Raw genomic sequence first — 26,838 nt, forward strand, 5'->3', positions numbered from 1 at the left:
TTAATGCTTATCATCGGGAATTATTTAGAATATTTTCACCTATAAAATATAACCCGACCGTCGGGCAGGGGGATTCGAAAATCTCACAGCCCGAGTTAAAATCAACCCGTCTCGGACGGTCGGGCAGGCAGGTATTTCGAACGCTGCACCAACCCCTCCAGCCACCTATATTTAGGTACATTTTAGTTCACTGTTCTGTTTCAACATGCATGTTCCAGTGTTTTTCTATTGAATTCAATTATGCGTTTTTATTCTATTTCTCCAGTCTGGGTCATCTTAAATAAGAAACCCTCTCCGCCGGCTGCTCAACGCCATTCTCCCATCAACACGTCAAGGCCAAATGATGACTGCACTTTTGTAATCTGATACGACATCTCCAAATAAACTGCAGCGCGGCCCCGGAACAAATCCCTTCAGTGAAGGTTCACATGAACAAATCTCCCACCTCCTAACTGATAAAGACGAGGACGGCTGGATAATTAATCTGCAAGCTGTCTGTAACAGACGACACGTTCTTTACTTCCGGCTGGGAATGCATTTATATTATACAATATCATCTTCAATTAGTTCCAACTATTTTATCATCAAGCGTGTCAAATAGGTAAAGTAGCCATATAGATAGTAAAGATATATATCAGTATGTTCTTGTGTTATAATGCATTTGTTTCTCATCAAATAATCTTATAAACCAACTGAGCATACATCGCGTGAAGCTACTATATATAATATGATTCATATGATCAGTAGTTTGACCTTTGTGTAGTTCTTTTGTATGCCCATCCTTTGCAAATGTTATGTAATGTTGCCAATGATCAAAGTTTCATCGGAAACGAAATAAGAAACATGGCTGCAACATTACCATAAAATCTAAGTTAAATACAACACATTGGTAAAGAAAGGGTAAACTAGATTATCTTAGTAGTAAAGTCAAGAGAATTACAGTCACATCATATGCTTCTTCTGCATAACTCCCAACCTCTAAAATTGTTGGTAAATCATTTCGATCTACAACCTCTCTCGTTAACTTTTAACTCACTCACTCGGGAACTATATGTCTTCCCTTTAACATAGGGTTTTCTCTATCAAAACGTCACAATGGAAATAGCCTGAAAATTTCGTAGCACATCTGGGAGCCTCGCATGAATCGCATGGAAATAGTTTAAAATACAGGTTTGAAATATTATTATCTTTTTACTTAAACATTTAGGCATAAAATGAGGTAAAAGGAGTAGCTCTATATCCTGTCTCGGAAACTATATAGCTTCCCTTTAACACAGGGGGTCGTCTATACAAACGTCCCATTGGAAAAGAGCCTGAAAACTTAGTGGCACATCTGGGAGCCTCGCATGTTTCGCATGGAAATAGTTTAAAATACTTCTTTGAAATATCATTATCTCTTTCCTAAACAATTTAGGCATAAAATAACTTTAAAACAGTCGCTCTATACCCCCTTTTGGAAACTATATTGCTTCCCTTTACCACTAGGGGTTGTCTATGGAAACGTCCGTATGGAAATAGCCTGAAGACTTAGTGGCACATCTGGGAGCCTCGCATTTTTCGCATGGAAATAGTTTAAAATACGGGTTTGAAATATTATTATCTCTTTCCTTAACCATTTAGGCATACAATAACTTGAAAACAGTCGCTCTATATCCCCTTTTGGAAACTTTATAGCTTCCCTTTAACACAGAGGGTCGTCTATTACAAACGTCCGAATGGAATTAGCCTGAAAACTTAGTGGCACATCTGGGAGCCTCGCATGTTTCGCATGGAAATAGTTTGAAAAAAGTGTTTGAAATATTATTTTCTCTTTTCTGAACAACTGAGGCATAAAATAACTCTAAAACAGACCCTCTATACCCCCATTTGGAAACAATATTGCTTCTCTTTAACACAGGGCGTTGTCTATGCAAACGTCCCTATGGAAAAAGCCTGAAAACTTAGTGGCACATCTGGGAGCCTCGCATTTTTCGCATGGAAATAGTTTAATATACGGGTTTAAAATATTATTATATCTTTACTTCACCATTTAGGCATAAAATAAAGTAAAAGGTGTAGCTCTATATCCTGTCTCGGAAACTATATCGCTTCTCTTTAACACAGGGGGTCGTCTACAAACGTCCGAATGGAAATAGCCTGAAAACTTAGTGGCACATCTGGGAGCCTCGCATTTTTCGCATGGAAATAGTTTAAAATACGGGTTTGAAATATTATTATCTCTTTCCTTAACCATTTAGGCATTAAATAACTTTAAAACAGTCGCTCTATATCCTTTCTTGGAAACTATATAGCTTCCCTTTACTACAAGGGGTCGTCTATACAAACGTCCCTATGGATATAGCCTGAAAACTTAGTGGCACATCTGGGAGCCTCGCATTTTTCGCATGGAAATAGTTTAAAATACGTGTTTGAAATATTATTATCTCTTTCCTTAACCATTTAGGCATTAAATAACTTTAAAACAGTCGCTCTATACCACCTGGTGAAAACTATATAGCTTCCCTTTACCACGGGGGGTTGTCTATACAAACGTCCGAATGGAAATAGCCTGAAAACTTAGTGGCACATCTGGGAGCCTCGCATTTTTCGCATGGAAATAGTTTAAAATACGGGTTTGAAATATTATTATCTCTTTCCTTAACCATTTAGGCATTAAATAACTTTAAAACAGTCGCTCTATATCCTTTCTTGGAAACTATATAGCTTCCCTTTACTACAAGGGGTCGTCTATACAAACGTCCCTATGGATATAGCCTGAAAACTTAGTGGCACATCTGGGAGCCTCGCATTTTTCGCATGGAAATAGTTTAAAATACGGGTTTGAAATATTATTATCTCTTTCCTTAACCATTTAGGCATTAAATAACTTTAAAACAGTCGCTCTATATCCTTTCTTGGAAACTATATAGCTTCCCTTTACTACAAGGGGTCGTCTATACAAACGTCCCTATGGATATAGCCTGAAAACTTAGTGGCACATCTGGGAGCCTCGCATTTTTCGCATGGAAATAGTTTAAAATACGTGTTTGAAATATTATTATCTCTTTCCTTAACCATTTAGGCATTAAATAACTTTAAAACAGTCGCTCTATACCACCTGGTGAAAACTATATAGCTTCCCTTTACCACGGGGGGTTGTCTATACAAACGTCCGAATGGAAATAGCCTGAAAACTTAGTGGCACATCTGGGAGCCTCGCATTTTTCGCATGGAAATAGTTTAAAATACGGGTTTGAAATATTATTATCTCTTTCCTTAACCATTTAGGCATTAAATAACTTTAAAACAGTCGCTCTATATCCTTTCTTGGAAACTATATAGCTTCCCTTTACTACAAGGGGTCGTCTATACAAACGTCCCTATGGATATAGCCTGAAAACTTAGTGGCACATCTGGGAGCCTCGCATTTTTCGCATGGAAATAGTTTAAAATACGGGTTTGAAATATTATTATCTCTTTCCTTAACCATTTAGGCATTAAATAACTTTAAAACAGTCGCTCTATATCCTTTCTTGGAAACTATATAGCTTCCCTTTACTACAAGGGGTCGTCTATACAAACGTCCCTATGGATATAGCCTGAAAACTTAGTGGCACATCTGGGAGCCTCGCATTTTTCGCATGGAAATAGTTTAAAATACGGGTTTGAAATATTATTATCTCTTTCCTTAACCATTTAGGCATTAAATAACTTTAAAACAGTCGCTCTATATCCTTTCTTGGAAACTATATAGCTTCCCTTTACTACAAGGGGTCGTCTATACAAACGTCCCTATGGATATAGCCTGAAAACTTAGTGGCACATCTGGGAGCCTCGCATTTTTCGCATGGAAATAGTTTAAAATACGGGTTTGAAATATTATTATCTCTTTCCTTAACCATTTAGGCATTAAATAACTTTAAAACAGTCGCTCTATACCACCTGGTGAAAACTATATAGCTTCCCTTTACCACGGGGGGTTGTCTATACAAACGTCCCTATGGAAATAGCCTGAAAACTTAGTGGCACATCTGGGAGCCTCGCATTTTTCGCATGGAAATAGTTTTAAAATACGTGTTTGAAATATTATTATCTCTTTCCTTAACCATTTAGGCATTAAATAACTTTAAAACAGTCGCTCTATATCCTTTCTTGGAAACTATATAGCTTCCCTTTACTACAAGGGGTCGTCTATACAAACGTCCCTATGGATATAGCCTGAAAACTTAGTGGCACATCTGGCAGCCTCGCATTTTTCGCATGGAAATAGTTTAAAATACGGGTTTGAAATATTATTATCGCTTTCCTTAACCATTTAGGCATTAAATAACTTTAAAACAGTCGCTCTATATCCTTTCTTGGAAACTATATAGCTTCCCTTTACTACAAGGGGTCGTCTATACAAACGTCCCTATGGATATAGCCTGAAAACTTAGTGGCACATCTGGGAGCCTCGCATTTTTCGCATGGAAATAGTTTAAAATACGTGTTTGAAATATTATTATCTCTTTCCTTAACCATTTAGGCATTAAATAACTTTAAAACAGTCGCTCTATATCCTTTCTTGGAAACTATATAGCTTCCCTTTACTACAAGGGGTCGTCTATACAAACGTCCCTATGGATATAGCCTGAAAACTTAGTGGCACATCTGGGAGCCTCGCATTTTTCGCATGGAAATAGTTTAAAATACGGGTTTGAAATATTATTATCTCTTTCCTTAACCATTTAGGCATTAAATAACTTTAAAACAGTCGCTCTATATCCTTTCTTGGAAACTATATAGCTTCCCTTTACTACAAGGGGTCGTCTATGCAAACGTCCCCATGGATATAGCCTGAAAACTTAGTGGCACATCTGGGAGCCTCGCATTTTTCGCTTGGAAATAGTTTAAAATACGTGTTTGAAATATTATTATCTCTTTCCTTAACCATTTAGGCATTAAATAACTTTAAAACAGTCGCTCTATACCACCTGGTAAAACTATATAGCTTCCCTTTACTACAAGGGGTCGTCTATACAAACGTCCCTATGGATATAGCCTGAAAACTTAGTGGCACATCTGGGAGCCTCGCATTTTTCGCATGGAAATAGTTTAAAATACGGGTTTGAAATATTATTATCTCTTTCCTTAACCATTTAGGCATTAAATAACTTTAAAACAGTCGCTCTATATCCTTTCTTGGAAACTATATAGCTTCCCTTTACTACAAGGGGTCGTCTATACAAACGTCCCTATGGATATAGCCTGAAAACTTAGTGGCACATCTGGGAGCCTCGCATTTTTCGCATGGAAATAGTTTAAAATACGGGTTTGAAATATTATTATCTCTTTCCTTAACCATTTAGGCATTAAATAACTTTAAAACAGTCGCTCTATATCCTTTCTTGGAAACTATATAGCTTCCCTTTACTACAAGGGGTCGTCTATGCAAACGTCCCCATGGATATAGCCTGAAAACTTAGTGGCACATCTGGGAGCCTCGCATTTTTCGCTTGGAAATAGTTTAAAATACGTGTTTGAAATATTATTATCTCTTTCCTTAACCATTTAGGCATTAAATAACTTTAAAACAGTCGCTCTATACCACCTGGTAAAACTATATAGCTTCCCTTTACTACAAGGGGTCGTCTATACAAACGTCCCTATGGATATAGCCTGAAAACTTAGTGGCACATCTGGGAGCCTCGCATTTTTCGCATGGAAATAGTTTAAAATACGGGTTTGAAATATTATTATCTCTTTCCTAAACAATTTAGGCATAAAATAACTTTAAAACAGTCGCTCTATACCCCCTTTTGGAAACTATATTGCTTCCCTTTACCACTAGGGGTTGTCTATGGAAACGTCCGTATGGAAATAGCCTGAAGACTTAGTGGCACATCTGGGAGCCTCGCATTTTTCGCATGGAAATAGTTTAAAATACGGGTTTGAAATATTATTATCTCTTTCCTTAACCATTTAGGCATACAATAACTTGAAAACAGTCGCTCTATATCCCCTTTTGGAAACTTTATAGCTTCCCTTTAACACAGAGGGTCGTCTATTACAAACGTCCGAATGGAATTAGCCTGAAAACTTAGTGGCACATCTGGGAGCCTCGCATGTTTCGCATGGAAATAGTTTGAAAAAAGTGTTTGAAATATTATTTTCTCTTTTCTGAACAACTGAGGCATAAAATAACTCTAAAACAGACCCTCTATACCCCCATTTGGAAACAATATTGCTTCTCTTTAACACAGGGCGTTGTCTATGCAAACGTCCCTATGGAAAAAGCCTGAAAACTTAGTGGCACATCTGGGAGCCTCGCATTTTTCGCATGGAAATAGTTTAATATACGGGTTTAAAATATTATTATATCTTTACTTCACCATTTAGGCATAAAATAAAGTAAAAGGTGTAGCTCTATATCCTGTCTCGGAAACTATATCGCTTCTCTTTAACACAGGGGGTCGTCTACAAACGTCCGAATGGAAATAGCCTGAAAACTTAGTGGCACATCTGGGAGCCTCGCATTTTTCGCATGGAAATAGTTTAAAATACGGGTTTGAAATATTATTATCTCTTTCCTTAACCATTTAGGCATTAAATAACTTTAAAACAGTCGCTCTATATCCTTTCTTGGAAACTATATAGCTTCCCTTTACTACAAGGGGTCGTCTATACAAACGTCCCTATGGATATAGCCTGAAAACTTAGTGGCACATCTGGGAGCCTCGCATTTTTCGCATGGAAATAGTTTAAAATACGTGTTTGAAATATTATTATCTCTTTCCTTAACCATTTAGGCATTAAATAACTTTAAAACAGTCGCTCTATACCACCTGGTGAAAACTATATAGCTTCCCTTTACCACGGGGGGTTGTCTATACAAACGTCCGAATGGAAATAGCCTGAAAACTTAGTGGCACATCTGGCAGCCTCGCATTTTTCGCATGGAAATAGTTTAAACTACGGGTTTGAAATATTATTATCTCTTTCCTTAACCATTTAGGCATTAAATAACTTTAAAACAGTCGCTCTATATCCTTTCTTGGAAACTATATAGCTTCCCTTTACTACAAGGGGTCGTCTATACAAACGTCCCTATGGATATAGCCTGAAAACTTAGTGGCACATCTGGGAGCCTCGCATTTTTCGCATGGAAATAGTTTAAAATACGGGTTTGAAATATTATTATCTCTTTCCTTAACCATTTAGGCATTAAATAACTTTAAAACAGTCGCTCTGTATCCTTTCTTGGAAACTATATAGCTTCCCTTTACTACAAGGGGTCGTCTATACAAACGTCCCTATGGATATAGCCTGAAAACTTAGTGGCACATCTGGGAGCCTCGCATTTTTCGCATGGAAATAGTTTAAAATACGGGTTTGAAATATTATTATCTCTTTCCTTAACCATTTAGGCATTAAATAACTTTAAAACAGTCGCTCTATACCACCTGGTAAAACTATATAGCTTCCCTTTACTACAAGGGGTCGTCTATACAAACGTCCCTATGGATATAGCCTGAAAACTTAGTGGCACATCTGGGAGCCTCGCATTTTTCGCATGGAAATAGTTTAAAATACGGGTTTGAAATATTATTATCTCTTTCCTAAACAATTTAGGCATAAAATAACTTTAAAACAGTCGCTCTATACCCCCTTTTGGAAACTATATTGCTTCCCTTTACCACTAGGGGTTGTCTATGGAAACGTCCGTATGGAAATAGCCTGAAAACTTAGTGGCACATCTGGGAGCCTCGCATTTTTCGCATGGAAATAGTTTAAAATACGGGTTTGAAATATTATTATCTCTTTCCTTAACCATTTAGGCATACAATAACTTGAAAACAGTCGCTCTATATCCCCTTTTGGAAACTTTATAGCTTCCCTTTAACACAGAGGGTCGTCTATTACAAACGTCCGAATGGAATTAGCCTGAAAACTTAGTGGCACATCTGGGAGCCTCGCATGTTTCGCATGGAAATAGTTTGAAAAAAGTGTTTGAAATATTATTTTCTCTTTTCTGAACAACTGAGGCATAAAATAACTCTAAAACAGACCCTCTATACCCCCATTTGGAAACAATATTGCTTCTCTTTAACACAGGGCGTTGTCTATGCAAACGTCCCTATGGAAAAAGCCTGAAAACTTAGTGGCACATCTGGGAGCCTCGCATTTTTCGCATGGAAATAGTTTAATATACGGGTTTAAAATATTATTATATCTTTACTTCACCATTTAGGCATAAAATAAAGTAAAAGGTGTAGCTCTATATCCTGTCTCGGAAACTATATCGCTTCTCTTTAACACAGGGGGTCGTCTACAAACGTCCGAATGGAAATAGCCTGAAAACTTAGTGGCACATCTGGGAGCCTCGCATTTTTCGCATGGAAATAGTTTAAAATACGGGTTTGAAATATTATTATCTCTTTCCTTAACCATTTAGGCATTAAATAACTTTAAAACAGTCGCTCTATATCCTTTCTTGGAAACTATATAGCTTCCCTTTACTACAAGGGGTCGTCTATACAAACGTCCCTATGGATATAGCCTGAAAACTTAGTGGCACATCTGGGAGCCTCGCATTTTTCGCATGGAAATAGTTTAAAATACGTGTTTGAAATATTATTATCTCTTTCCTTAACCATTTAGGCATTAAATAACTTTAAAACAGTCGCTCTATACCACCTGGTGAAAACTATATAGCTTCCCTTTACCACGGGGGGTTGTCTATACAAACGTCCGAATGGAAATAGCCTGAAAACTTAGTGGCACATCTGGCAGCCTCGCATTTTTCGCATGGAAATAGTTTAAAATACGGGTTTGAAATATTATTATCTCTTTCCTTAACCATTTAGGCATTAAATAACTTTAAAACAGTCGCTCTATATCCTTTCTTGGAAACTATATAGCTTCCCTTTACTACAAGGGGTCGTCTATACAAACGTCCCTATGGATATAGCCTGAAAACTTAGTGGCACATCTGGGAGCCTCGCATTTTTCGCATGGAAATAGTTTAAAATACGTGTTTGAAATATTATTATCTCTTTCCTTAACCATTTAGGCATTAAATAACTTTAAAACAGTCGCTCTGTATCCTTTCTTGGAAACTATATAGCTTCCCTTTACTACAAGGGGTCGTCTATACAAACGTCCCTATGGATATAGCCTGAAAACTTAGTGGCACATCTGGGAGCCTCGCATTTTTCGCATGGAAATAGTTTAAAATACGGGTTTGAAATATTATTATCTCTTTCCTTAACCATTTAGGCATTAAATAACTTTAAAACAGTCGCTCTATATCCTTTCTTGGAAACTATATAGCTTCCCTTTACTACAAGGGGTCGTCTATACAAACGTCCCCATGGATATAGCCTGAAAACTTAGTGGCACATCTGGGAGCCTCGCATTTTTCGCATGGAAATAGTTTAAAATACGTGTTTGAAATATTATTATCTCTTTCCTTAACCATTTAGGCATTAAATAACTTTAAAACAGTCGCTCTATATCCTTTCTTGGAAACTATATAGCTTCCCTTTACTACAAGGGGTCGTCTATACAAACGTCCCTATGGATATAGCCTGAAAACTTAGTGGCACATCTGGGAGCCTCGCATTTTTCGCATGGAAATAGTTTAAAATACGGGTTTGAAATATTATTATCTCTTTCCTTAACCATTTAGGCATTAAATAACTTTAAAACAGTCGCTCTATACCACCTGGTGAAAACTATATAGCTTCCCTTTACCACGGGGGGTTGTCTATACAAACGTCCCTATGGAAATAGCCTGAAAACTTAGTGGCACATCTGGGAGCCTCGCATTTTTCGCATGGAAATAGTTTAAAATACGGGTTTGAAATATTATTATCTCTTTCCTTAACCATTTAGGCATTAAATAACTTTAAAACAGTCGCTCTATATCCTTTCTTGGAAACTATATAGCTTCCCTTTACTACAAGGGGTCGTCTATACAAACGTCCCTATGGATATAGCCTGAAAACTTAGTGGCACATCTGGGAGCCTCGCATTTTTCGCATGGAAATAGTTTAAAATACGGGTTTGAAATATTATTATCGCTTTCCTTAACCATTTAGGCATTAAATAACTTTAAAACAGTCGCTCTATATCCTTTCTTGGAAACTATATAGCTTCCCTTTACTACAAGGGGTCGTCTATACAAACGTCCCTATGGATATAGCCTGAAAACTTAGTGGCACATCTGGGAGCCTCGCATTTTTCGCATGGAAATAGTTTAAAATACGTGTTTGAAATATTATTATCTCTTTCCTTAACCATTTAGGCATTAAATAACTTTAAAACAGTCGCTCTGTATCCTTTCTTGGAAACTATATAGCTTCCCTTTACTACAAGGGGTCGTCTATACAAACGTCCCTATGGATATAGCCTGAAAACTTAGTGGCACATCTGGGAGCCTCGCATTTTTCGCATGGAAATAGTTTAAAATACGGGTTTGAAATATTATTATCTCTTTCCTTAACCATTTAGGCATTAAATAACTTTAAAACAGTCGCTCTATATCCTTTCTTGGAAACTATATAGCTTCCCTTTACTACAAGGGGTCGTCTATACAAACGTCCCTATGGATATAGCCTGAAAACTTAGTGGCACATCTGGGAGCCTCGCATTTTTCGCATGGAAATAGTTTAAAATACGGGTTTGAAATATTATTATCTCTTTCCTTAACCATTTAGGCATTAAATAACTTTAAAACAGTCGCTCTATATCCTTTCTTGGAAACTATATAGCTTCCCTTTACTACAAGGGGTCGTCTATGCAAACGTCCCCATGGATATACCTGAAAACTTAGTGGCACATCTGGGAGCCTCGCATTTTTCGCATGGAAATAGTTTAAAATACGGGTTTGAAATATTATTATCTCTTTCCTTAACCATTTAGGCATTAAATAACTTTAAAACAGTCGCTCTATATCCTTTCTTGGAAACTATATAGCTTCCCTTTACTACAAGGGGTCGTCTATACAAACGTCCCTATGGATATAGCCTGAAAACTTAGTGGCACATCCGGGAGCCTCGCATTTTTCGCTTGGAAATAGTTTAAAATACGTGTTTGAAATATTATTATCTCTTTCCTTAACCATTTAGGCATTAAATAACTTTAAAACAGTCGCTCTATACCACCTGGTAAAAACTATATAGCTTCCCTTTACCACGGGGGGTTCCCTATACAAACGTCCGAATGGAAATAGCCTGAAAACTTAGTGGCACATCCGGGAGCCTCGCATTTTTCGCATGGAAATAGTTTAAAATACGTGTTTGAAATATTATTATCTCTTTCCTTAACCATTTAGGCGTTAAATAACTTTAAAACAGTCGCTCTATATCCTTTCTTGGAAACTATATAGCTTCCCTTTACTACAAGGAGTTAGTCTATGCAAACGTCCCTATGGAGCCTCGCATTTTTCGCATGGAAATAGTTTAAAATACGTGTTTGAAATATTATTATCTCTTTCCTTAACCATTTAGGCATTAAATAACTTTAAAACAGTCGCTCTATATCCTATCTTGGAAACTATATAGCTTCCCTTTACTACAAGGGGTCGTCTATACAAACGTCCCTATGGATATAGCCTGAAAACTTAGTGGCACATCTGGGAGCCTCGCATTTTTCGCATGGAAATAGTTTAAAATACGTGTTTGAAATATTATTATCTCTTTCCTTAACCATTTAGGCGTTAAATAACTTTAAAACAGTCGCTCTATATCCTTTCTTGGAAACTATATAGCTTCCCTTTACTACAAGGAGTTAGTCTATGCAAACGTCCCTATGGAGCCTCGCATTTTTCGCATGGAAATAGTTTAAAATACGTGTTTGAAATATTATTATCTCTTTCCTTAACCATTTAGGCATTAAATAACTTTAAAACAGTCGCTCTATATCCTTTCTTGGAAACTATATAGCTTCCCTTTACTACAAGGGGTCGTCTATACAAACGTCCCTATGGATATAGCCTGAAAACTTAGTGGCACATCTGGGAGCCTCGCATTTTTCGCATGGAAATAGTTTAAAATACGTGTTTGAAATATTATTATCTCTTTCCTTAACCATTTAGGCATTAAATAACTTTAAAACAGTCGATCTATATCCTTTCTTGGAAACTATATAGCTTCCCTTTACTACAAGTGGTCGTATATACAAACGTCCCTGTGGATATAGCCTGAAAACTTAGTGGCACATCTGGGAGCCTCGCATTTTTCGCATGGAAATAGTTTAAAATACGGGTTTGAAATATTATTATCTCTTTCCTTAACCATTTAGGCATTAAATAACTTTAAAACAGTCGCTTTATATCCTTTCTTGGAAACTATATAGCTTCCCTTTACTACAAGGGGTCGTCTATACAAACGTCCCTATGGATATAGCCTGAAAACTTAGTGGCACATCTGGGTGCCTCGCATTTTTCGCATGGAAATAGTTTAAAATACGGGTTTGAAATATTATTATCTCTTTCCTTAACCATTTAGGCATTAAATAACTTTAAAACAGTCGCTCTATACCACCTGGTGAAAACTATTTAGCTTCCCTTTACCACGGGGGGTTGTCTATACAAACGTCCCCATGGAAATAGCCTGAAAACTTAGTGGCACATCTGGGAGCCTCGCATTTTTCGCATGGAAATAGTTTAAAATACGGGTTTGAAATATTATTATCTCTTTCCTTAACCATTTAGGCATTAAATAACTTTAAAACAGTCGCTCTATACCACCTGGTGAAAACTATTTAGCTTCCCTTTACCACGGGGGGTTGTCTATACAAACGTCCCCATGGAAATAGCCTGAAAACTTAGTGGCACATCTGGGAGCCTCGCATTTTTCGCATGGAAATAGTTTAAAATACGGGTTTGAAATATTATTATCTCTTTCCTTAACCATTTAGGCATTAAATAACTTTAAAACAGTCGCTCTATATCCTTTCTTGGAAACTATATAGCTTCCCTTTACTACAAGGGGTCGTCTATACAAACGTCCCTATGGATATAGCCTGAAAACTTAGTGGCACATCTGGGAGCCTCGCATTTTTCGCATGGAAATAGTTTAAAATACGGGTTTGAAATATTATTATCTCTTTCCTTAACCATTTAGGCATTAAATAACTTTAAAACAGTCGATCTATACCACCTGGTGAAAACTATATAGCTTCCCTTTACCACGGGGGGTTGTCTATACAAACGTCCCCATGGAAATAGCCTGAAAACTTAGTGGCACATCTGGGAGCCTCGCATTTTTCGCATGGAAATAGTTTAAAATACGGGTTTGAAATATTATTATCTCTTTCCTTAACCATTTAGGCATTAAATAACTTTAAAACAGTCGCTTTATATCCTTTCTTGGAAACTATATAGCTTCCCTTTACTACAAGGGGTCGTCTATACAAACGTCCCTATGGATATAGCCTGAAAACTTAGTGGCACATCTGGGAGCCTCGCATCTTTCGCATGGAAATAGTTTAAAATACGGGTTTGAAATATTATTATCTCTTTCCTTAACCATTTAGGCATTAAATAACTTTAAAACAGTCGATCTATACCACCTGGTGAAAACTATATAGCTTCCCTTTACCACGGGGGGTTGTCTATACAAACGTCCGAATGGAAATAGCCTGAAAACTTAGTGGCACATCTGGGAGCCTCGCATTTTTCGCATGGAAATAGTTTAAAATACGGGTTTGAAATATTATTATCTCTTTTCTTAACCATTTAGGCATTAAATAACTTTAAAACAGTCGCTCTATATCCTTTCTTGGAAACTATATAGCTTCCCTTTACTACAAGGGGTCGTCTATACAAACGTCCCTATGGATATAGCCTGAAAACTTAGTGACACATCTGGGAGCCTCGCATTTTTCGCATGGAAATAGTTTAAAATACGGGTTTGAAATATTATTATCTCTTTCCTTAACCATTTAGGCATTAAATAACTTTAAAACAGTCGCTCTATATCCTTTCTTGGAAACTATATAGCTTCCCTTTACTACAAGGGGTCGTCTATACAAACGTCCCTGTGGATATAGCCTGAAAACTTAGTGGCACATCTGGGAGCCTCGCATTTTTCGCATGGAAATAGTTTAAAATACGGGTTTGAAATATTATTATCTCTTTCCTTAACCATTTAGGCATTAAATAACTTTAAAACAGTCGCTTTATATCCTTTCTTGGAAACTATATAGCTTCCCTTTACTACAAGGGGTCGTCTATACAAACGTCCCTATGGATATAGCCTGAAAACTTAGTGGCACATCTGGGAGCCTCGCATTTTTCGCATGGAAATAGTTTAAAATACGGGTTTGAAATATTATTATCTCTTTCCTTAACCATTTAGGCATTAAATAACTTTAAAACAGTCGCTCTATACCACCTGGTGAAAACTATATAGCTTCCCTTTACCACGGGGGGTTGTCTATACAAACGTCCCCATGGAAATAGCCTGAAAACTTAGTGGCACATCTGGGAGCCTCGCATTTTTCGCATGGAAATAGTTTAAAATACGGGTTTGAAATATTATTATCTCTTTCCTTAACCATTTAGGCATTAAATAACTTTAAAACAGTCGCTTTATATCCTTTCTTGGAAACTATATAGCTTCCCTTTACTACAAGGGGTCGTCTATACAAACGTCCCTATGGATATAGCCTGAAAACTTAGTGGCACATCTGGGAGCCTCGCATCTTTCGCATGGAAATAGTTTAAAATACGGGTTTGAAATATTATTATCTCTTTCCTTAACCATTTAGGCATTAAATAACTTTAAAACAGTCGATCTATACCACCTGGTGAAAACTATATAGCTTCCCTTTACCACGGGGGGTTGTCTATACAAACGTCCGAATGGAAATAGCCTGAAAACTTAGTGGCACATCTGGGAGCCTCGCATTTTTCGCATGGAAATAGTTTAAAATACGTGTTTGAAATATTATTATCTCTTTTCTTAACCATTTAGGCATTAAATAACTTTAAAACAGTCGCTCTATATCCTTTCTTGGAAACTATATAGCTTCCCTTTACTACAAGGGGTCGTCTATACAAACGTCCCTATGGATATAGCCTGAAAACTTAGTGACACATCTGGGAGCCTCGCATTTTTCGCATGGAAATAGTTTAAAATACGTGTTTGAAATATTATTATCTCTTTCCTTAACCATTTAGGCATTAAATAACTTTAAAACAGTCGCTCTATATCCTTTCTTGGAAACTATATAGCTTCCCTTTACTACAAGGGGTCGTCTATACAAACGTCCCTGTGGATATAGCCTGAAAACTTAGTGGCACATCTGGGAGCCTCGCATTTTTCGCATGGAAATAGTTTAAAATACGGGTTTGAAATATTATTATCTCTTTCCTTAACCATTTAGGCATTAAATAACTTTAAAACAGTCGCTTTATATCCTTTCTTGGAAACTATATAGCTTCCCTTTACTACAAGGGGTCGTCTATACAAACGTCCCTATGGATATAGCCTGAAAACTTAGTGGCACATCTGGGAGCCTCGCATTTTTCGCATGGAAATAGTTTAAAATACGGGTTTGAAATATTATTATCTCTTTCCTTAACCATTTAGGCATTAAATAACTTTAAAACAGTCGCTCTATACCACCTGGTGAAAACTATATAGCTTCCCTTTACCACGGGGGGTTGTCTATACAAACGTCCCCATGGAAATAGCCTGAAAACTTAGTGGCACATCTGGGAGCCTCGCATTTTTCGCATGGAAATAGTTTAAAATACGGGTTTGAAATATTATTATCTCTTTCCTTAACCATTTAGGCATTAAATAACTTTAAAACAGTCGCTCTATATCCTTTCTTGGAAACTATATAGCTTCCCTTTACTACAAGGGGTCGTCTATACAAACGTCCCTGTGGATATAGCCTGAAAACTTAGTGGCACATCTGGGAGCCTCGCATTTTTCGCATGGAAATAGTTTAAAATACGGGTTTGAAATATTATTATCTCTTTCCTTAACCATTTAGGCATTAAATAACTTTAAAACAGTCGCTTTATATCCTTTCTTGGAAACTATATAGCTTCCCTTTACTACAAGGGGTCGTCTATACAAACGTCCCTATGGATATAGCCTGAAAACTTAGTGGCACATCTGGGAGCCTCGCATTTTTCGCATGGAAATAGTTTAAAATACGGGTTTGAAATATTATTATCTCTTTCCTTAACCATTTAGGCATTAAATAACTTTAAAACAGTCGCTCTATATCCTTTCTTGGAAACTATATAGCTTCCCTTTACTACAAGGGGTCGTCTATACAAACGTCCCTATGGATATAGCCTGAAAACTTAGTGGCACATCTGGGAGCCTCGCATTTTTCGCATGGAAATAGTTTAAAATACGGGTTTGAAATATTATTATCTCTTTCCTTAACCATTTAGGCATTAAATAACTTTAAAACAGTCGATCTATACCACCTGGTGAAAACTATATAGCTTCCCTTTACCACGGGGGGTTGTCTATACAAACGTCCCCATGGAAATAGCCTGAAAACTTAGTGGCACATCTGGGAGCCTCGCATTTTTCGCATGGAAATAGTTTAAAATACGGGTTTGAAATATTATTATCTCTTTCCTTAACCATTTAGGCATTAAATAACTTTAAAACAGTCGCTCTATATCCTTTCTTGGAAACTATATAGCTTCCCTTTACTACAAGGGGTCGTCTATACAAACGTCCCTATGGATATAGCCTGAAAACTTAGTGGCACATCTGGGAGCCTCGCATTTTTCGCATGGAAATAGTTTAAAATACGGGTTTGAAATATTATTATCTCTTTCCTTAACCATTTAGGCATTAAATAACTTTAAAACAGTCGCTCTATACCACCTGGTGAAAACTATATAGCTTCCCTTTACCACGGGGGGTTGTCTATACAAACGTCCCCATGGAAATAGCCTGAAAACTTAGTGGCACATCTGGGAGCCTCGCATTTTTCGCATGGAAATAGTTTAAAATACGGGTTTGAAATATTATTATCTCTTTCCTTAACCATTTAGGCATTAAATAACTTTAAAACAGTCGCTCTATATCCTTTCTTGGAAACTATATAGCTTCCCTTTACTACAAGGGGTCGTCTATACAAACGTCCCTGTGGATATAGCCTGAAAACTTAGTGGCACATCTGGGAGCCTCGCATTTTTCGCATGGAAATAGTTTAAAATACGGGTTTGAAATATTATTATCTCTTTCCTTAACCATTTAGGCATTAAATAACTTTAAAACAGTCGCTTTATATCCTTTCTTGGAAACTATATAGCTTCCCTTTACTACAAGGGGTCGTCTATACAAACGTCCCTATGGATATAGCCTGAAAACTTAGTGGCACATCTGGGAGCCTCGCATTTTTCGCATGGAAATAGTTTAAAATACGGGTTTGAAATATTATTATCTCTTTCCTTAACCATTTAGGCATTAAATAACTTTAAAACAGTCGCTCTATACCACCTGGTGAAAACTATATAGCTTCCCTTTACCACGGGGGGTTGTCTATACAAACGTCCCCATGGAAATAGCCTGAAAACTTAGTGGCACATCTGGGAGCCTCGCATTTTTCGCATGGAAATAGTTTAAAATACGTGTTTGAAATATTATTATCTCTTTCCTTAACCATTTAGGCATTAAATAACTTTAAAACAGTCGCTCTATATCCTTTCTTGGAAACTATATAGCTTCCCTTTACTACAAGGGGTCGTCTATACAAACGTCCCTATGGATATAGCCTGAAAACTTAGTGGCACATCTGGGAGCCTCGCATTTTTCGCATGGAAATAGTTTAAAATACGGGTTTGAAATATTATTATCTCTTTCCTTAACCATTTAGGCATTAAATAACTTTAAAACAGTCGATCTATACCACCTGGTGAAAACTATATAGCTTCCCTTTACCACGGGGGGTTGTCTATACAAACGTCCCCATGGAAATAGCCTGAAAACTTAGTGGCACATCTGGGAGCCTCGCATTTTTCGCATGGAAATAGTTTAAAATACGGGTTTGAAATATTATTATCTCTTTCCTTAACCATTTAGGCATTAAATAACTTTAAAACAGTCGCTCTATATCCTTTCTTGGAAACTATATAGCTTCCCTTTACTACAAGGGGTCGTCTATACAAACGTCCCTATGGATATAGCCTGAAAACTTAGTGGCACATCCGGGAGCCTCGCATCTTTCGCATGGAAATAGTTTAAAATACGGGTTTGAAATATTATTATCTCTTTCCTTAACCATTTAGGCATTAAATAACTTTAAAACAGTCGATCTATACCACCTGGTGAAAACTATATAGCTTCCCTTTACCACAGGGGGCCCTCTATACAAACGTCCCCATCGTAAAAGCCTGAAAACTTAGTGGCACATCTGGGAGCCTCGCATGTTTCGCATGGAAATAGTTTAAAATACGGGTTTGAAATATTATTATCTCTTTCCTTAACCATTTAGGCATTAAATAACTTTAAAACAGTCGCTCTATACCCCCTTTTGGAAACTATAGCCTGAAAACATAGTGGCACATCTGGGAGCCTAGCTTTTTCGAATGGAAATTGTTTTAAGTACGTTTTTGAAATAATATTTTCTGATTCCTTAATCTTTCATGCATAAACTAACGTAAAAAGAGTCGCTCTATACCACCTGGTGAAAACTATATTGCTTCCCTCTGGTGGGGGTTGGAGGTGAGGAGTCGGGGTGAGGGGTTTGCAGTGATTCTGCTATATCTTTTACTCCATCTTATCTTCATATCTTCTTATACAATCTCTGCGTTTCACATCTGAAATTGGTTTGTGTCTCGGGGTGTGTTACTGTTGGTCATCACCCTTTCTTGGTGAGTGTGCCTCAAAACTAAAACAGCCACAAACCGTAACTTTTACGACATGATATGTCTTAGACGAACATCTTGTCTCTGAAATTAACATATTTTACAGATATAAACAGTTGTTAAATATTAGTTATGAAATATATTAATAATAAAACTCTCTTCATTTTCAGGGACTAAACAAATCTGTAGAGCTATAATTGCCTGGAAATTCACAACACACGTAAAGATTGCTATCACCCATCACTGACAGGCCGCTGAAAGTGTGTCTGACAGGATCATTTACTGACGCTACTGCCTCTCCCCAAACACGCACACTCTCACTGTCAGTCGTGGGCAGTTAAGAGAGCTTAAGTGTCTAATGTCCAGAAATCTCTCGAAAAATCCGACAACGATTTCAAAGTTATTCAATATTTCTGCAAAATCTAAAGATTCTGTTTGCACTATACTTGTAATGGGATGTCCTCAGTGGTAGCGAGAACTTGAATCCGATTTTATGAGATTGAGGTAATCTAGGCATGTGATTATTCCTGTTTTGTTTATTTAAAGCAGTAATTGTTTATTGTTGAGCAAGTTTATCTCTGCAGCCGTTGAAATATGCAGCTTCTCGCCGACTCGTCTCGCATCAAAACACAAGGCTGTGTACTCGCGGGCAACAACAACAAACGTATATTTCGTATATGGTGACACGAGGCAGGAGACTATACGTTTAACTGCAACAAACTCATACATTTAATTAAGCATTTTGAGGATTTCTTTTACAAACTGTGCTAGTTTTCTTTGTTCTGATAAACTTTCAGTATTGAGTAACATAGTGGTATCGCACAAGGTCTTGTAAAATACTTCTTTTGAAGATATAACTTACGCAAGTTATGCAGAAAAGGATATATTAGTAGATAGTGATATTCGTCAGCTAAGTCAATGACTACAAATTCTGTCTTATCGTGGTATATTTTCCCATCGCCCCTTTTCTATTGGTAATCTATGGTTTGTGGATCTTATTTTAGTAATCGGGATACCGAGTCTTCAGGGTAGCGACAGCAGATGATTTTCTAACTGGAGTTTATGTTTAAATATTCGGTAAAATACTGCCTTGGGAGAGTTGTTTACATAACTTGTCCACGTCTGGCTACACTGATTTAATCCGTTTATATTTGGCATGAATTGTTAGGTCCGTATAAAACTGAGGCCTAATCTATCAAATAGTCCTTTAACATATTTATGGTTACAGCAGTCTGCAAAACTATACATAACAGTACACGTTGGTTTATTATAAGTTATCTTAGACCAATATGTCAACATTCTTTGTTTAATTAAATCCGTAATAGGGGTTCTTCCCAGCTCTCCATATAAAAAATAGTGGGGTGTGCTTTTTTTACCCTTAGTATATATATTAAGAAATCTGTGTAAACATTTTCTATCATATCTAGTTTATCAAATCCCCAAATTTCGGAACCATATGTTAATATAGGCACGATTGTTTGATCAAATAATAATAGCTGGCAGTCTATTGGCAAGTCAAGATTACGTATTCTAATATATATTAAGTGCTTAGCTTTTCTAGCTTGAGCTACTAACGACATCTTGGCTGCTAGGGAATTTCAAGTTCGTTTAAAAACCAGACCCAAGTACTTATAGTGATCTACTACTTCAACAACATTATCGCCTATCCTAAACACATTATTGTTCTTTCTTGATCCAAATACAACCACCTTAGTTTTATCAATATTAATACTCAGCTTCCATTGTTTTCAATATTCATAATAAAACATTCATATTATTTTTCTCTTAGGTCACAGGGGTTATCTGCAAGTCTAATAGTATCATCTGCATATTGCAAAACAATAATATTTTTACAGATTCTAACTACTTCATCTTCCGATATAACATCAATACCTTTACGTATTTCCTGTTGTAGATATTCTTCAAGGTCATTTAGGTACAGAGCACACAGGATTGGCGATAGATTTTCCCCCTGTCTTACTCCGATATTACTAGAGAAAAACGATGAATCTTCACACGACTTTATGCCTTGATACATGTTAAATATGAGCTCGAAACGTTTACCTTGTACATTTGTTTTTATTAATTTTTGCCATAGCCCAAAGCACCAAACGTTTTCGAAGGCCTTAGAGAAGTCTATAAATGTACAATACAGTTTCTTTTTGTGTGTCTTGAGGTATTCAATGAGGGAGTGCAATACGAACATGTTATCAACAGTAGAATATCCGTATCGAAATCATCCTTGTGATTCTGATAACAAATTATTATTTTCTAGATAATTATTAATTCTTTCACTTAAAATAGAAGTAAAGGGCAGATGACCACGGAGTACGCTGATGACTGTGTCGGATTAACGAGACTGATTGATGAGTGATTTCGGTAATTCGTTGCAAATTAGGTGTGTCGGAGTCGGAGTGCTAGACTGTCGGATTAACGGGTCTAAATAGGTTCCCATCATTAGTGTCGGATAAAGCCGATTGTCGGATTAACGAGACTTGATTGTTGTATGACAGAATATACGTTTTTATTAGAAGTACTAAGACAGAGACATTTCTTCTGACTGCAAAGTTTTCAAAGAGCAGTACATCGAAAATGTTCTTCACATAACGTGTCCCGAACATGTCTAGGTGAGGCAACTTGAGTGGACAATACTTTAAGCCAACTTGTGAATGTTCCTATTAATTTTTAACCAGAAATGCCAACCAATTAAACAACTAAAAAAAATACAAAGGTTGTATAGAATAGAATAGAATTTATTGTACTGAACACCCTCATAGGGCAGGGTACAGACTATCTACATATGAACATGTATATAATTATAGATATGACAGGTATATGTATATATGATGTACATTTTGTATAGAGGCATTATTTCATTTACATCATATAAACATTTATGTATATTAGGTTATTGCTGGTTATTTCACTTAATTGGATCGAATATAATAGAATTTTCTTATGGCCTCAGCTTGTACATGTGGTATATAGTCCGGGCAACAAGACTTGACCATTCTTTTGGTGGATTCATAAAGTGTTTTAAGAGGTTTGTTTTATCGGTCTGGGAAGGGTCGCCTATTTCTACCAGTGCCATCAGATTTCTCCTAAGGTCTGTATATAGTGGGCATGAAAGCAGGAAGTGTTCTTCATCCTCTACGGAATGGCAGTCACAGTGCGGACAGAACCTATTTTCAACTGGGGTGTTGGAGTATCTCCCCCTCTCAATTTCCAGGCTGTGAAGACTCAGTCGGAGCTTGGTAAGGTTGTATATGTCACCAGGTCTCCAATGTCATCACACATGTCTGGCCAGAGCTCGAGTGGCAGGGGAAGAGCAGGAGCAGGAGGTCTTGGTGTGGTGTCACTAATGCCAGCTGGAGATTAACTGATGATTACAAGGCCTGTGATTTCAGCAGATTTGTACAGACCCTGATACTGCAGTAATCTTGACTTGCCAAATATCATAGGCTTGGAAGGGACTGTAATGGATATATTTGTTTCATGATCTGTATGACAGCATAGGTACAATAGGATTATGTCTGATTTATTTGTATCTGGAAAGGATATTTATTGCAGAAAACAATCCATTCCCGAAAAAAACACATCATAATTCATACATACACATATACAGACAGACATACATACCTGAAAACACAAAGAAATAATTTAATGCATAGAAAATATCAACAGTACAGATTTGATGATATTATACATAAAATGTCATAGGTTGATCCACGGGAATCTATTGCTCGACACCATCCATTTGAAACATATGCAATTGATGTTGATGGCTAAATATTTGAGAGGATGTGGTGAAATAATATGTTTTCATTATTGTGGACATTTACATTTTGTGTGGATACTTTTCCAAAGAGTATATTTATTTCTTTCGTGTGTTTGATACAATAAAGTAGGTAGTGTCTTTCCTCATTAATGGTTGAACATGTAGAGCATAGTTTCTGATGTAGTGGGGTGGGTGGCTTTGTATGTCTTCCAAGTTCTATAGTTAATTTATGGTTACTTACTCCTAGTTTAGAAAAGTGCACTCGATATTTTCTTATTTTACAGTGACTGAAATATGATTCTAATCTTATTTCATTTTTAACTGTCCTGAATGTCCTCAGTTTTTTCTTGCACCTTTTGGGGCACGGTTGGCCGAGTCGTCTGAGGCGCAGCAATTCGCTGTGCAGAAAAGCGCGTCCCTTGGGCACGCCAGAAATCTATGATCGTGGGTTCGAATCCCGGTTCGCCCCGATTATGTTTCTAGATTTGGTCAGTACGACAACCGTGCTCGTGGGTTTCACCGAAGTGGTTAACGTCTGACACCTGCATCACTTCGGGCTTTCCTATCACATGGAACGGGGCGGTCGGGTAGCCTAGTGGGTAAAGCAGAATTTCACTATGTTGAAGAACCACCATAGTGATAGCAATTCGTAATTTATATTAGTACTGTGTACATAAGAGTATAGAATCCTAGTTCTGCTCGCCTTGCCCAATTGTGTGTTGTTTTGTTGACACCTAACATGGATATACAACATCGGCGCCGCAGTTTCTCGGGGATTAATTAATCAAAGTTGTTCAGACTAGGGGTGTTGCGTCTATACCCCAGATTTGGGTAGATTATTGGTAGACTGAAGCTTATGGTAGTACCTAGACCCTATTTCAAGGGAGGTTTGGCGCTATTATTAAGTTTATCATTTGCTTCAAATGTTATTCATAAATAATTATATCTATCCATAACTAGAATTTTTGCACCAACCAAGGTCCAAGTATTCGTTTCTTCTATTTTACTTGATTTGCCAAACACTGCAACATTTGTTTTTTCACCTTTAATCTTTAGGTTATTTGTTACACGAAATACTCTTAGACCATCAAATAACTCGTGCAGAATTTTTGGAAGTGGCAAAAAGTACAAAGTCATCGGCAAACAACAAATGACAAATGTTTAAAGCATTAAGTGTTATTTTGTTATTTTCTTGTTTGATATGTGGTGGACGATCATTGTGGAATATATTAAATAATCTGGGAGACAAAATGCACCCATGTCTTATGCCGATGTTGGATTTAAAGGATTGTGAAATGCCCCGTCAATTTTCACTTTATAAGAACTATTTCCTGACATTTTATGTGAAATAGCTTTGTTAGGGGTAGTGCTCTGTCAACTGAATCAGAGGCCTTTTGAAAGTCTACAAAGGAAGTGTATACATTTTTCTTTTTACTTTTTGTTAAAACTATTAAATAAATATTTTATGAACAAATACATTACTTGATGTTCGGTAGCCCTTTCTTAATCCAGAATGAATATCTTCATTTTTGGAAACAAGAAGTCTAGACTCTCTAGACTCTTTCCTTTTAGGGTCTGTTAGGGGACTTGTTTGTTTATTGTGACGTGATACATTCTGTGGCAAGTTCCAGATCCCAGAGGAGTTTCTAGGGAGTTAGAGATGTCACAGCAATAACTGGATAACACATTTAGTGCTTCTGTGAGATCCTAAAAGATAAGCACATACTACCTGAAACCCAGAATGGGGCATGCGGTTGACATTCTGTAAGAATGAGGTTCATGAAGTTGACAGGGCTAACTGATACATATAAACAAGGAACATCCTGCCTCATGATAAAAGTGCTAACACCAGCTAGCTACAGATTTTTGAAACTTAGGCCGTGGTCAGCCTTTAACACACCCAGGGCATCTCACAACAGACTCTCAATAAGACTCAGATATTTACAGAGCGCTGAGAACTCACAAACAGGGCTATGTAACTTTCAAGACTGGATGATGTCCAAAAAAATATTTCTTGCAAGGTACGTACTATTTTTTTAAGTTTTCGTGCAACGTTGAAAGGAAGCAGGATTTGCTTTCAAAATGCCACTTTGGGAAACATGTACATTGTCACGTGTTAGTTTTTAGTAATTTATTAAAATAGAGGCGTTTCTTTTCTCCATGTTTGCGGGTATAATATGTCCAGAGTTTTGTTTAATGGGTTTCAAATGGTTTTCGATTAGTATGTGCTCGCATGTGAAACGTAAAATATTAAAATTTCATAAAGAAGAGCACTCCACGTATCTTTCATGTCGGGGACAATACGTATTGAATGACGGTAGGGCGAAGGGCGTTTAGGTTTAGTCTTTATCATATGCGCAGTGGAAATGAGTATCTATTGTTCTTTTTATGTAAAATACATTCATTTGAATATTACTTTTTCTCATGTTATGTTATGTTATGTTATGTTATGTTATGTTATGTTATGTTATGTTATGTTATGTTATGTTATGTTATGTTATGTTATGTTTTGTTTTGTTATGTCATTAAACATTCTTATGGAAGGAAGGAGATAATAATGCTGCATACCCGCATTTGAAACTATTTCCATGCTCCTGGATTTGCCACTAAGTTTTCAGGCTATTTCCAAAGGGATGTTGTGTAGATAATCTCCCCCGTGTTAAAGGAAAGCCATATAGTGTTCCAAAGGGGGTATTGAGAGACTCCTTTTACGTTTGTTTATACCTAAATAGTTAAGGAAGGAGAAAATAGTATTTCAAATATAGTTTTCCAAACGGGACACAGAACGATTCCGTTTACGTTTTTTTATGCCTAACTAGTTAAGGAAGGTGAACATTGTATTTCAAACACGTATTGTAAACTATTTGCATGCAAGAAATGCGAGGCTCCCAGATGTGCCACTACGTTTTCAGGGCATTTCCAAAGGGACGTTTGCATAGACAGCCCCTCGTGTTGGTTGGGTTGGTTGGTTGTTTGGTTGTTTAACGCTGCACTCAGCAATATTCGAGCTATTTGACGGCGGTCTGTAAATAATCGAGTCTGGACCAGACAATCCAGTATTTAATATGATGCGCATCTCTTCACGCAATCGGGATCGATGATCGTGTCAAAGCGAAGCCATATATCTTCCCAAAGTGCGTTTTTAAACAACTCTTTTTAAGTTATTTGATGCCTAAATGAATGTGAAAAGAACTAATACTATTTTAAACCCGTATTTTAGCGTTCCAAACGGGGTGTAGAGCGAATACATTTACGTTATTTATGCCTAAACAGTTAAGGAAGGAGAAAATAGTATTTCAAATACGTATTTTAAACTACTTCGATGCGAAAAATGCGAGGCTCCCAGATGTGCCACTTAGTTTTCAGGCTATGTCCATAAGAACGTTTGCATAGACAACCCCATGTAGTAAAGGGAAGCAATATAGTTTCTAAAAGGGGGTATAGAGCGACTGTTTTAAAGTTATTTTATGCCTAAATGGTAAAGGAAAGAGATAATAATATTTATAATATTTCAAACCCGTATATTAAACCTTTTCTATGCGAAACATGTGAGCTTCACAGATGTGCCACTAAGTTTTCAGGCTATTTCAATTGAGACGTTTGCATAGACACACACACGTACACACGAACACACGAACACACGAACGCACGCACTCATTCACTCACTAACACACAAATAAGAAAGTAATGGTATATGTTAACTATATTGTTCGTACTATATAAGGTTATAGAAAGAGATGGCTGAAACTCGTTAATGGAATTGTGATATACATAAACCAAGAGCATATATTCCTAGTTATAAAGACATTGGTTCTAGTTGAAACTGCCTACACCTTGTGCTAAAAACTGGTAACAGTGTTAACCTAAATTTAAGGATTCTAATGGTTGTACACATTTCTTCAAATGTTTATATATTGTCATTATTTTATTTCTTCCAGGCATGGACGTTGTGAAACAAACGTGAGTATTATTATCTACAGTGGCCATGTAACCTAGACATTGTAGCACCCTACCTTCAGTTGGTTACAGATTTTCATAAATGCACGGCGAAGATAATGGATATCGACGCGTTATGTTTCATTTAGTACTCATACATGTAAGTGGCTTTACACCACTCAGTGTCCGGGAGTCTCAAGCAATAGAAAAATAGGACTTCTTTTGAAAACTTGTTGATTTTACACTTTCTACCTTTGTCTACAGAATGAAGACATATGGCACACAAAAGAGCTCGGCACATGTAAGA

At 36.9% G+C, this 26,838-nt stretch overlaps 1 long non-coding RNA gene across 1 annotated transcript; it reads left to right on the plus strand.

Moving 5' to 3' along the window:
* The first annotated feature begins 367 nt into the window (after window positions 1–367).
* LOC125380981 lies at window positions 368–26,835 on the plus strand. The gene is made up of 3 exons (XR_007221560.1): window positions 368–601; window positions 26,534–26,555; window positions 26,796–26,835. It is a non-coding gene; the product is annotated as an uncharacterized LOC125380981 (long non-coding RNA).
* The last annotated feature ends 3 nt before the right edge of the window (window positions 26,836–26,838 follow it).

The sequence above is a fragment of the Haliotis rufescens genome, unplaced genomic scaffold (genome assembly GCF_023055435.1).
Source record: "Haliotis rufescens isolate VD_foot unplaced genomic scaffold, xgHalRufe1.0.p SCAF_16, whole genome shotgun sequence".
Taxonomy (NCBI): Eukaryota; Metazoa; Mollusca; class Gastropoda; order Lepetellida; family Haliotidae; genus Haliotis; species Haliotis rufescens.